This window comes from Callionymus lyra, chromosome 5 (genome assembly GCF_982586985.1).
Source record: "Callionymus lyra chromosome 5, fCalLyr1.hap1.1, whole genome shotgun sequence".
NCBI classification, from domain to species: Eukaryota; Metazoa; Chordata; class Actinopteri; order Syngnathiformes; family Callionymidae; genus Callionymus; species Callionymus lyra.
In genome coordinates, this window is record NC_141822.1 from 20,228,072 (window position 1) to 20,241,208 (window position 13,137).

Here is a 13,137-nt window from a genome sequence, read left to right on the forward strand (position 1 = left end):
GCTTTTTTATTGTATATGTATGAGAAAATGGTTACATTTGTTAATATTCACCTTAATTCATTTACTATCTATTTTTACCTAAAAGATGGCCAGTTGTATTACTGCTACAATGATGTTCTAAGCCTGGTATTGTTCACACGGGACCAGGTGTGTGAAGTCTTGAAGATGTGCCATGACGACCTTGGTACCGGGGGTCACCCAGGTATATATTTTATTCTTATTCTTTTGTATGTCCAATATTCTTTAACCTAATTGTTTTTCTTACTCCACTCCTTCTGTATTTCTCCAACATGCCTAACTCTCATACCAGTGACACACTCAATGATCTGATCATGCAGGTAAAAGCCAAACTTATGAAAAGGTTACAGCATCATACCACTGGACTAATCTTCAAAAAGATGTGGACAAATGGGTGAGATTTTTTGAGAATTGGTGACATTTTACTCAACATAAGATAGGTCTGTAACATATTTTTCCAAAGGTCGATGATTGTCCCCCCTCCCAGCATCATGAGGTTTTGAAGACTGTTGCTCCAGTACTTCATCCCATTGAAGTAAAGGAGGCATGGACTGTTCTTGGGATAGACTTGATTGGTCCCCTCCCAACCACCGCAAAGGGAAAACGGTAAACCGATACTTACAAATAAGAGTAATTGCCATACGACCTTCAGCATGTCTTACTAAAAATGTTTGATTTATCTTGTAGGTTCATATTGACGGCCACAGAGTTATTCAACAAGTGGGTGGTGGCTAAAACACTTTATACTAAAAGTGCCCATGAAGTGTCCAAGAAGATTGTGAACATTCTTCAGGAATTTGGACTTGTTGAAAAGATTATTACCGACCAAGGCAGAGAATTCGTCAATGAAGTACGTGATATATATACTGTATATGGCAATTAATGTGAGTAATGGATCATCCCTACAATGTTTCTATGTTGATCTGTGTTCAGCTCAACAGCAGTGTTTTTGAGGCTCTTGGCGTGAAGCACTGCATCACCTCTGCCTACCATCCACAAGCCAATGGTCAGGAAGAGAGGACAAACAAAAACATAAAAACAGCGCTGGCCAAATACTGTGGAGATGAACAGAATGACTGGGATGTTCATCTCCGGGCATTAACACATCCAAACAGTTAACATGCCACAAAGTACTCTGATGGACAAAAAAAAATCTAAATAGATCAAATGTTTTTTTTATAGAGGTCAATCAAGTACACGCCGTTTTACGCTCTGTTTGGAAGAAACCCCCGTACTCCAGGTGTAATTATTGCTATGCCAAGTGAGATGGAAACTACATCCGTTTCTGTTGAAATCTCAGAAGAAAACCTGGAGGCAAAGGCTGCAACAGTTGCAGAGTTACATGCCAAAGTTAATTTAATGATCATCTGAAAACTTCATGTATTGAAGCAAAGAATGTCAAGTATCCAATAACATTTGGTTTTGTATGTTTTTTTTAGATCCACAAAAACATCAAGACAGCCCAAGAGAGCCAAAAGAAGGCATATGAGGCTTGGAAAGGAAGAAACGTGAAGTCTTTCCAATTCGACGTCGGCGATGAGGTCCTTAAGGCAAACAAGAGGAAGGAAGGCCGCAAAGGAGGGCGTTTGGAGTGCAACTGGTCTGGACCCTATGTTATTGCCTCCATTTCAGGGAAAGGTGTGGCAATGCTGGCGAACACTGCAGGATCTCTCCTGAAACAGAGTGTTAACATTTCCCAGCTCAAACCCTTCATCACACCAGAATTAAGAGGTAGAAGTAATTTCTTTATTACAAGAGTAGTTACAGTCTGAATTATATTTACATATTGACCTAATGTCTTTTTGTCCGCAGCATCCATTAACAACAGAGGGAACACATACAAGGTACATTTATAAAAGCAAGGAGTTTACTTTTAATAAAATGGAATTTCATGCATACTGAAGCATTTAGCTAATATGTAGCAAGTAATAAGAAAAATAGGCGAAATTCAAATTCTTCCCGCTTGATTACTTTTAAGTGATCAAGTACCGAACGAAAAATGGAAATCTTTCACGATGAAGTTCGCCATTTCTTGCTCAATAACGACTACAACAACCTTACTCTTGACTGTGATAATTCTAAGAACAGAAGGAGGATAATTAGGAGAGCAGCAAAGAACTACACCATCAAAGGTAAGCACTAATTATATGTATCTTAAAGACTAGATTTTAAGTTATCTGCATTTTTTTTCTAATAAATAGATGCAAATTTAGTGAACATCTTAGTTAACCACCCTTAAAAGGTTTATCTGATTGCTTTTTATTGTATATGAATGAGAAAATGATTTTAAAATATGTTTAATTTTTGTTTTCTAATAAACAAATATAAATGTAGTGAAAATCTTTCTAATTCACCCAAAAAGTTTTTATCTGATTGCTTTTTTATTGTATATGTATGAGAAAATGATTTTAATATATGTTTAATTTTTGTTTTCTAATAAACAAATATACATGTAGGGAAAATCTTTCTAATTCACCCAAAAAGTTTTATCTGATTGCTTTTTTATTGTATATGTATGAGAAAATGGTTACATTTGTTAATATTCACCTTAATTCATTTACTATCTATTTTTACCTAAAAGATGGCCAGTTGTATTACTGCTACAATGATGTTCTAAGCCTGGTATTGTTCACACGGGACCAGGTGTGTGAAGTCTTGAAGATGTGCCATGACGACCTTGGTACCGGGGGTCACCCAAGTATATATTTTATTCTTATTCTTTTGTATGTCCAATATTCTTTAACCTAATTGTTTTTCTTACTCCACTCCTTCTGTATTTCTCCAACATGCCTAACTCTCATACCAGTGACACACTCAATGATCTGATCATGCAGGTAAACGCCAAACTTATGAAAAGGTTACAGCATCATACCACTGGACTAATCTTCAAAAAGATGTGGACAAATGGGTGAGATTTTTTGAGAATTGGTGACATTTTACTCAACATAAGATAGGTCTGTAACATATTTTTCCAAAGGTCGATGATTGTCCCCCCTCCCAGCATCATGAGGTTTTGAAGACTGTTGCTCCAGTACTTCATCCCATTGAAGTAAAGGAGGCATGGACTGTTCTTGGGATAGACTTGATTGGTCCCCTCCCAACCACCGCAAAGGGAAAACGGTAAACCGATACTTACAAATAAGAGTAATTGCCATACGACCTTCAGCATGTCTTACTAAAAATGTTTGATTTATCTTGTAGGTTCATATTGACGGCCACAGATTTATTCACCAAGTGGGTGGTGGCTAAAACACTTTATACTAAAAGTGCCCATGAAGTGTCCAAGAAGATTGTGAACATTCTTCAGGAATTTGGACTTGTTGAAAAGATTATTACAGACCAAGGCAGAGAATTCGTCAATGAAGTACGTGATATATATACTGTATATGGCAATTAATGTGAGTAATGGATCATCCCTACAATGTTTCTATGTTGATCTGTGTTCAGCTCAACAGCAGTGTTTTTGAGGCTCTTGGCGTGAAGCACTGCATCACCTCTGCCTACCATCCACAAGCCAATGGTCAGGAAGAGAGGACAAACAAAAACATAAAAACAGCGCTGGCCAAATACTGTGGAGATGAACAGAATGACTGGGATGTTCATCTCCGGGCATTAACACATCCAAACAGTTAACATGCCACAAAGTACTCTGGTGGACAAAAAAAAATCTAAATAGATCAAATGTTTTTTTTATAGAGGTCAATCAAGTACACACCGTTTTACGCTCTGTTTGGAAGAAACCCCCGTACTCCAGGTGTAATTATTGCTATGCCAAGTGAGATGGAAACTACATCCGTGTCTGTTGAAATCTCAGAAGAAAACCTGGAGGCAAAGGCTGCAACAGTTGCAGAGTTGCCAAAGTTAATTTAATGATCATCTGAAAACTTCATGTATTGAAGCAAAGAATGTCAAGTATCCAATAACATTTGGTTTTGTATGTTTTTTTTAGATCCACAAAAACATCAAGACAGCCCAAGAGAGCCAAAAGAAGGCATATGAGGCTTGGAAAGGAAGAAACGTGAAGTCTTTCCAATTCGACGTGGGCGATGAGGTCCTTAAGGCAAACAAGAGGAAGGAAGGCCGCAAAGGAGGGCGTTTGGAGTGCAACTGGTCTGGACCCTATGTTATTGCCTCCATTTCAGGGAAAGGTGTGGCAATGCTGGCGAACACTGCAGGATCTCTCCTGAAACAGAGTGTTAACATTTCCCAGCTCAAACCCTTCATCACACCAGAATTAAGAGGTAGAAGTAATTTCTTTATTACAAGAGTAGTTACAGTCTGAATTATTAACAGAGGGAACACATACAAGGTACATTTATAAAAGCAAGGAGTTTACTTTTAATAAAATGGAATTTCATGCATACTGAAGCATTTAGCTAATATGTAGCAAGTAATAAGAATAGCAGGTTAACAAAGGTTACAATAAGACTAACTAATACATTTTTATGTATTGGTTAGGTGAGATGGTGTATGTAAAGAATATGGAATAACAAATATTTGCTATATTTTGATTTGTTCAAAAGTATCCACATCGGAGCATTCACCATCACCAGGTTCAATGCATGAGCATGATTACTGGTCAGGTGTTGGATAGTCCTACTGGTATGTATGAAAATGTTACATTTGCAATATATCTATATTGTGATGTATGTGTGATTTTTTCCCTAAACTACTATTTCTAGCTTGACTATGTGCTGGATGACCTCAGACCAATCTGTGTGCCTTACCAGTGAGGATTTTTGGAACTTGGCCCTTCCTAAATGTTTGGAAGCCAATGTAGGCGGACTTTAAAATTGTATTGCATTCTTGACAAATGCATCACTTGTTTTTTCTTTACCCTGTGACAGATTGGAAATGCATGCTTTAAGCTTGTTGAGGAAGCTGCTCGACGTCATGTAGGTTTTTCCACTCTCATTGAGAAAGACATAGGCCACTTAATCCTTTCTCCTTTGTGTTTTCTTATTTTTATTTTTTAAGCAGCATAAATACTGAATGTGTGTTTAATCAACAGGGGAAACATGTCCATGATATGGATTTGTATGTGGTGCCAACACTGAAGATAGGAAAAAGTGCATTTCCTGTAAGTTATCCACAGTCCTGTTTTTACCTGTGACATGGCATATCTAATTCTGTTGTTTACAATTATAGGATGATCTGTCTTTAAAAGATATGATTGTCATTCCTGCCTGGAGCCGACAGCCAGGAAGAGCAGATCACTATTTGCTGGCAGTGAGTCAATTTAAAAATGTATTAATTAATCTTATTGTAATCCTGCTATACTTATTACTTGCTACTATACTACCTAATACTACCTAAATGCTTCAGAATGCATGAAATTCCATTTGTTTCTCACAATGATTTCAGGTCCTGAACCCAGCAAAGAAGAGATTTTCTTTCTTGACTCCATTAAACCCGATGGGTTTGGTGACAGTTCCTACCAGAGCATTATAAGGTTTCGTAAATTTACTGAAGCCGTGTTCAATGGCTTGCTTTGCATGTCAATTTTAAAGAATTAAAATAATTCATAACTTTATAAATATAAAGTCATACGTAGGATAAATACGGCCCTGTCCTTAATTGATGCCTCGTTTCAAAGGCGTGTGCCTCGTTTGAAAGGCTTACATAAGTTGTTTGATATTTTTTTTTGCATTCTATTGACTATTTTATAATTTTTATTTCTTGTAATAATTACAGTAACCTTGCTCAACACATTTTTCCTGGCCAGTGGACAAGAACGTTTGGACGAGACCTAGAGGTGCATTTCTTCTGTCACTAGTATTTTATTTTATAACCCCCAACAACAGCACTCAACTTTTAATCTATTGTCTTACAGGGCTTTCCTCAAGAAACCTCTGGGAATTCCTGTGGAATTTTCATGTTGATGGTAAACTAGTATCACTATTTTATTTTTTGGATTATCAGAAACTTGACCTATTATCTTCACAGTATGCACTCCATCTAACCACCGGATCTCCATTCTGGTTTATTGAGGTCAGGATTTTATGTATAAAATATGATATTAAAATGATTAGTACTGAACATGTAATGGGTATAACAAAAATGTTATATTAATAGGATGAGATACCACGTATCAGAAAGTGGTGGTGTATAACCCTGATGCAAAGATTTGAGACTGAAGGGTAAGACTGAATACCTTTTTTTCCTAAGATTTCAATAAATGAACCCTAATTCCACTATCTCTGCTCTCTATCAAAATTTAAAACCATGGACGAATATTTGCCTACTGGACCAATGAAGCCAAGAGTTCTGCTTCAAGGGACACTGAAACCAATATACAGGGTCCCAAAGTCCCAAAAGAAGATGCACATGGTAAGTAAGATAATAGAAAAGTGACTTGCATTCAACTTTAGTTTTTCTGCACATTGATTCACTAAAACTGTTTAAAGGTTCGGACTGAAAAGGCTGACAGGTGTCTCATACTGGAGGTAATTGTAATTCATATTATGTTGCTCTGAAAAACAGATATTACAAAGAGAAAAACATAGTTGATGCTTCATGTCACTCATGTCAAAAAGATATGTATTTGTTTCATGTCATTTAAAAAAATGATTTTCAATAACATTCAATCTCTGGATTGCATCTAACCATTATTTTGCAGTTGCTAAAGGAGATCCTCTCAGAAATCCTCCTTGATGTTATCCTACTGGTGGGAGATGGTGCATACCTAACATTGAGCCTGGTGTGCACCACTTTCAGAAACACTGTTTCTTCAGATTTCTTCAGAATACGGACACATTTTCACTGGCTTGATAGTAAGTACAACATGCATGTATTCACAAATCCTATCCAACACCTTTTTCTTACAACTTTCCTTTTTACTTTTCCTGAGGCATTAATACCTGGAGCAAAAACTCTGCATCCTTCAGAAAAGACTTCTACAGGATGTACACGATCAACTCCTGCAGCGGGTGTGGCCTGGAATTCAAAAACAGTTTACCAGGTAAACGTGTTCAATTATATTGCTTAGATTCACTCACACTTGTACATTAAGGTCATTCTTTGAACATAAAAATGGATAACCTTTATATTAATTTCCATAGGTTACACTGGGACCTGAAAAAGGGGAGATCTGCAGGCCTTTTACTCAGAAGTTTCCGAATACTGCAGTCATTTTTGCAGTCTAATGCCATAGGCAAAAGTAAGTTGTTTTTAGATTTTCATAGTGTAGAATAGTTGCACTCCCTACCATGTATCTCTGCCTTCACAGTTATTTGCCTATAGGCACACATCCAGTCTCCATTGTCCATTCTGGTAAGGTGGCTTTTTTCCAATTGTTCCCAAGTTGGAGGATTCAGGAGAGTATTGTGTCTGAACATTGGCTTCCTGTAGAATTTAGAATATAATTTAAAATTCTTCTCTTAACCTTTAAGGCCTTACATGGTCTAGCACCAACATACATTAAAGATCTAATCCAAACTTATCAACCCTCTAGGACCTGATCCTTAAACTCAGATCTATTACTTATACCACTCTAAATGTAGATTTGGAACCAGGGCCTTCATTTTTCAAGCCCCTCTGCTCTGGAGGGCAGACTCCCTCTCTAAGTTTAAAAACAATCTTAAAACCATACTTTTCGACTGACTCGGGCTCTGCCTGAATCTTTCTGTTTATCTTAGCTGCTATAGGCTGAGAATGCTGGAAGAGTTTTAGACACCAAGCTCTGTATATCCTTCTTTTCTTCATTACATTCATCACCTGTGCAGTTTAAACCCACACCTTTTTATTTCTCTCCCGGAGCCCCAGGGCTCAACCTCCAGAGCTGCTGCTGATCCAGGAGCTTCACCACGTCATCAGATCCCGAGTTCTCTCCAGCACCTCCATGGACTCTCCTACACTCTCCTCTTTTTTTTCTCACTATATCCTCCCTAACTCTTCCCCTTATCCATCTGTCTACCCCCCCATCCTTCCTCCCAGCTGGTCAAGCAGGAGGCCGTCAACAATGAGTCAGGTTCCGCTCGAGGTTTCTGCCTTCTAAAAGGAAGTTTTTCCTCGCCATAGCTCACTGCACCGTGTTTTGCTTCTTGCTCATTGTTGAATTGCTGGGATCTGTTTTTCCTTAATCAACTATAGTCTTACTTCAACTGTATAGTGTCTTGAGATAACTTTGTTATGATAAGACACTTTAAATAAAATTGAATTGAATTGAAAGCTTGTATTTTCTTTGACTTGAAGAGGCGAATAAATGACCCGTTACACTCTTTGTGGTGGGGCGACGGAAGTGTCTTGTTTTGATCGTTTTATGAACCATTGGTGGTCAGACAGTTTATTACTGTTTGTTGAGTGTTGTGACCTAGAGGCCACATGCTCATGAATATACTGAAAGGTCGTAATTATTAAATGTTGTTGTCATTTCATCATTGTTTCTGTTATTAATTGTTTGTGTTGAAGTGTTAATAAACAGACTTAACTGTAGAATTGTACGTATTATGCAACTGGAAAAATCAGCCTAAACATGTTTCCCCATTGTTCTACAAGCCCCTTTACAATTGAGAACAAAAAGCAATGTAGGAGGTTATATTCCAACAGTATTATGTTTAGAGAACAAATCTCAATAATATGAAAATTAGAAAATGTTTATTGCCAGTAGTGTTTAAAAAAAACAAGATTTTTTTTTGTATTGCATACATTATACAAATGAAAAATAAATAAATAAAATGACTCGTTCAATAAAGTGGGCATATGTACATTTAATAATTGATTTAATTGATTTAAAAAAAAAATCGAAATGAAACCTAAATAATTACTGAGGTGTTTATGATCCGAACTACAGACAAGTTATTGAAAGGGGACTATTCAACCTAACATTTTTTTTATTTGAAAAGCGAATTATTTCGGAACTCGAATGTTTGTATTTCATTGTACAGTTGTGCTTTATTAATAGTAAAACAGCTTCAGCCAATCAGCGGCTTCGTCACATGTAGCGCGGACACTTCCGTTGGTCTCAAAGTCATGTGTGTCGTCAGACCAGGAAGTGAAAGAACGGAAAGTGATTATGTTGACAGTATGTAGATGATCTATTGTTGGCTGGGGAATTTGAGATGGAGGTGGCAGATGTGACAATCAAGTTGCTGAAATGGTTGGGTGAAAAAGGTCTGAAGGTGAGCAAAGACAAAATGCAATTGTGCAGGAAAAGAGTTGTTTTCCTAGGCAAAGTGGTGACGCACAAAGGATTCGAAAATGACTCCGACTCAGAAAGCGAGCATTGCATCAACTTGGACTTAACCAATGTGGAAGGATCATTTGTGCTATAGCCATGGCACTGCATGGAGTATCACACATTACTGTTGACTGTGACGTTAATATAAATACTCGACACTCAGTAGTTAGCTTCCTGTCAGTAGGAGCTGCAATTGATACCATAGTTCGGCTTGCCCAGAATGGTCAGGTCAGATAACGGCACCCACTTCACTGTTGATAAATTGAAAAAAGTTGAAGAATACTTTGGTTTGCCGCATCATTTTGGAAGTGTTTATAGTTCCTCTTCACAGGGTATTGTTGAAAGAGCCAACAGAAGCAAAGATCATGGAAGGTACAGATTTGAATTGGGTGGATGCTATTCCAATTGCATAGTTGGGCATGCGATCTGGTGAGTCGGTCTGTCATGGCCTCTCACCTCATGAAGTGTTGACTGGACGATGTATGCGTACGCCTCAATCTTGCGGCCCGGATGTTGGCACACATCTGGAAGATTTTTCCAAGGAGATGGGTGAGTATATGAAACGCCTAAAGTCAGCTGTACAGTGTCTCTCTGAAGGAGTACAGGAGTGTTTTCTTCCAAAACCACCTTCCACACTGCCACCGGTCGTAGAAGTGGGCGAATGGGTGTTGAGGGGGATCCACAGCAGGCTGTGGAGTGAACCAAGGTGGATGGGTCATTTTCTGGTAATCTTAACCTCTGATTATAGTGTTAAGGTGGAGATACCGGGAAAAGGACCAAGCAGGTGGTGGCACAAAAGGCAGTGCATAAAAGTCGCACTAACAACGGAGAGAACCTTGCATGAAATAAAAGAGCACCTGAAAGCCCTAATAGGGTTTGATAAGGAGGACTCCGGAGAAGACCCGGTGGATAAAATATTGAAGAAGGAACCAGAGGTTGTCGACTGGAAATGAGTGAACACAGACCAGGTCAACGGGATGATGGATTTTATTAACTGTGGGTCGAAGCCCAGCAGATAATTCACAAGCAATCCGTACAAGCTTAGAATCCAGAAACCATCAAAGTCTTACAACATTCACATTGTCTTTATACAGTGCACAGTGGGGTCCGCCCTCCGGACACTCCTCGGCATGACGATGTCTGGACAGTCGGCCAGGTGATTTCACAAGATGTTTCCCAATCTCATTATATAAGATGTTTGTCTCTCCGTGTGTGTGTGTGTGTTTCTGGTTTCTCCAGTAGATGGAAAAGTCATTAGGATGATGTCAGTGATCTTGGACCAATAACCCTTTACGCCACAACATATCCAGCCGTTGTTAGTTTCAACTAACACTACTGATAATGTTTATATTGGTCTTAGATTATGTATATGTTATATGACCGAGAGTAACTGTCTGTAGGTTGTAACCTTAAATGTGTGTATGTTCAAAGACTAGCTTTGAGTAGGTTTGTGGATTACCTTTAAGTGCGTGTGTATGTTCAAAGACTAGCTTTCAGTAGGTTTGTGAATTACCTTTAAATGTGTGTATACCCCGTAGGAATGTTAGTACCGTCGCAGGAAAGTTTAGTAGGTCACTTCCGGAAGTGCCAAAGACAAAAAGTTAATTCCGTGATGTACGACTGAACAAGAAAATGATTAGCAGTTAGCTCCTACTTTAGCATATTCAATTTAAACATAACTTGTAATAGTTTTTCGAACACTCGTTATAACACTCGAATGAACACTTGAAATTCAATAGAATAAGTTCAGGCACATATAATACAAGGAATAATGAACATAAACATGAATCTTCAAAAACACAGGAACATATACTTGTCATTTCTTGGTTCAAATAATACACAATCAATATCAGTTTCATAATTGTCACAGTTTTCAGGAATACTATAATAGGATAATGTCACAATAATGAATCCGTAAATATGTTAGCCACTTTTCCTTTTGCCAGTTTGCATGCTTCTGTCAAGGCTCTCAATTCTGCCAACTGTGCTGATCATGGTTGGTCATATTTCTCTGCTTTTGCAGTCTTAAAATGATCTCCTTGCTGTCTTACAACCGCATATCCTGCATGATTGCTGCGATAGTCTCTGAAACATGACCCATCAACAAAATACATATCCTCTGCATTCATTAGTGGGATGGACTCAAGGTCTGGTCTTAGTCTTGTGTATTTCAACGTTTCTGCAATCACTCGTGCGGTTCTCCCTCAAACTCAAATGGTATAACATCTGCTGGGTTTGTTGTGCTGCATTTTTTAATTGTTATGTCTGGATTTGTCAACAGTGGCATGAACTGTAAACATCTCACTTGTGTTACCACAATCTTTCCTTGGTTTATCATTTCAGTAATTTTGTGATGTGTGTAGATTGTTACTGGATAACCCATTGTGATTGTGGATGCTTTTTCATAGGCATAGTGTAGTGCAGCTAACCCTTGATAGCATGGTGGCCACCATTGTGCCACATTGTCTAGTTTCGTGCTGTAGTATGCAATTGGTTGTTTTGTCTTCCATTACATGTTTCTTGCATCAGAACTGCTGACGCGTACATGTTGTGTCTGTTTGATACATACAGTAAAAATGGTTTGTCATAGTCTGGAGTTGCTAGAGAGGGTGCTCTCTGCATCTCTTGTTTGATTTCTTCGAACGCCTCTTTGGCTTCATTTGTCCATTGCAGTTGTGCCTTTAGCATTGTTGTTCCTGCTTATTTTATTAACTCTCTTAGTGGCGCAGTTTTCCTTGCATAATCTTCAATCCACTCTGAGTTAAATCCAGTAATTCCAAGAACACCATCATCTGTCTTTTTGTTCTTGGTCGGGGTTCCTTACTTACACCTTCTAATTGTGTCTGTGTGATCGTGACAGTTCCATGTGCAATTATTCTGCCTAAGTCAGTGGTTCTTAACCTTGTTGAAGGTACCGAACCCCACCAGTTTCATATGCGCATTCACCGAACCCTACTTTAGTGAAAAATAAAATGTGATTTTTTTCAAATTCAAGACATAGGTATATGTTTTTTTACTGGTGCACAAAATGAACCGTGCATGAATATCACCTTGTTCAAAGAACAAAACCAACACAGTGCATGAACTCACAACAAATTACATACCTGCAAATCAGTGTGACTTCTCACACTCGCAAAGATATGTTGTAACAAATGGTATAAAAAATTCCAGGGCTTTCTTAGCAATAACTGGATACTTTGTGGACACTTTCCATTTGTTGACACCAAACGTTGTTCTGAAGAGTTGCTGTTGAACCTGGCTCTGCTGAATTTCAATGATTTCGTCGAGGTATTCATCATTGACATCTGCTGTCTCAACAGCAAACGTGAACGGCTGTCTCACCCATGCTGGATATGACTCTCTTGTATGAAAGTATCCGTCTAGAGACTTTGCAAGCTCATCTAAGTGCGTAGCAATTTTTTGCTTCAGTTCCATGGGTACAGAAATGTCTCCGATTCCAGACACATCTTCGATCTTACGTACACAGTCGTCCAGAACAGGAAAGTTTGCGAAGTTATTGTTCTATGTTCGTCGTTTCCATAATGGTAGCTTTTTTGAAAGGTAGTTTTCTTCCGTTTCCATGATGTTGACTCCACCACCCTGCATCTGCTGATTGAGATGATTGAGAGCTGCAAATATATCAGCCATAAAACGGTTAAAACTGGAGTCCGTTTCCGTCGCCCCTACACGACGTCACCTCCGGGTCTTAATACTTTGCTTTATGGAGAGAAAAGGTCAAATGCAGAGTGTACGGGTCGTTTATTCGCCGCTTCAAGTCAAACAAAGATACAAACTTTTACGATCGATTTGAAACACTCTTTGCCGGCAGCTCTACACTTCAATAGCTCCGGGAAAGACGGTCCAGTACTATAGAGCATCGCTATATTTAAGGGAAAGTTTACTGTCCAGGGGGTCGTCTCTTCTGGGGCAGTGCTTCTTTC

The 13,137-nt window shown here is 38.5% G+C and overlaps 1 long non-coding RNA gene across 1 annotated transcript in view; it reads right to left on the bottom strand.

The window, feature by feature from the left end:
* LOC148079696 (uncharacterized) overlaps positions 1-12,263 on the bottom strand; it is a 251,374-nt gene extending 239,111 nt beyond the window's left edge. The window contains exon 1 of the long non-coding RNA XR_015711334.1: positions 12,222-12,263. This is a non-coding gene — a long non-coding RNA (uncharacterized LOC148079696). The remainder of the gene's footprint in view (positions 1-12,221) is intronic.
* Between the last annotated feature and the right edge of the window lie 874 nt (positions 12,264-13,137).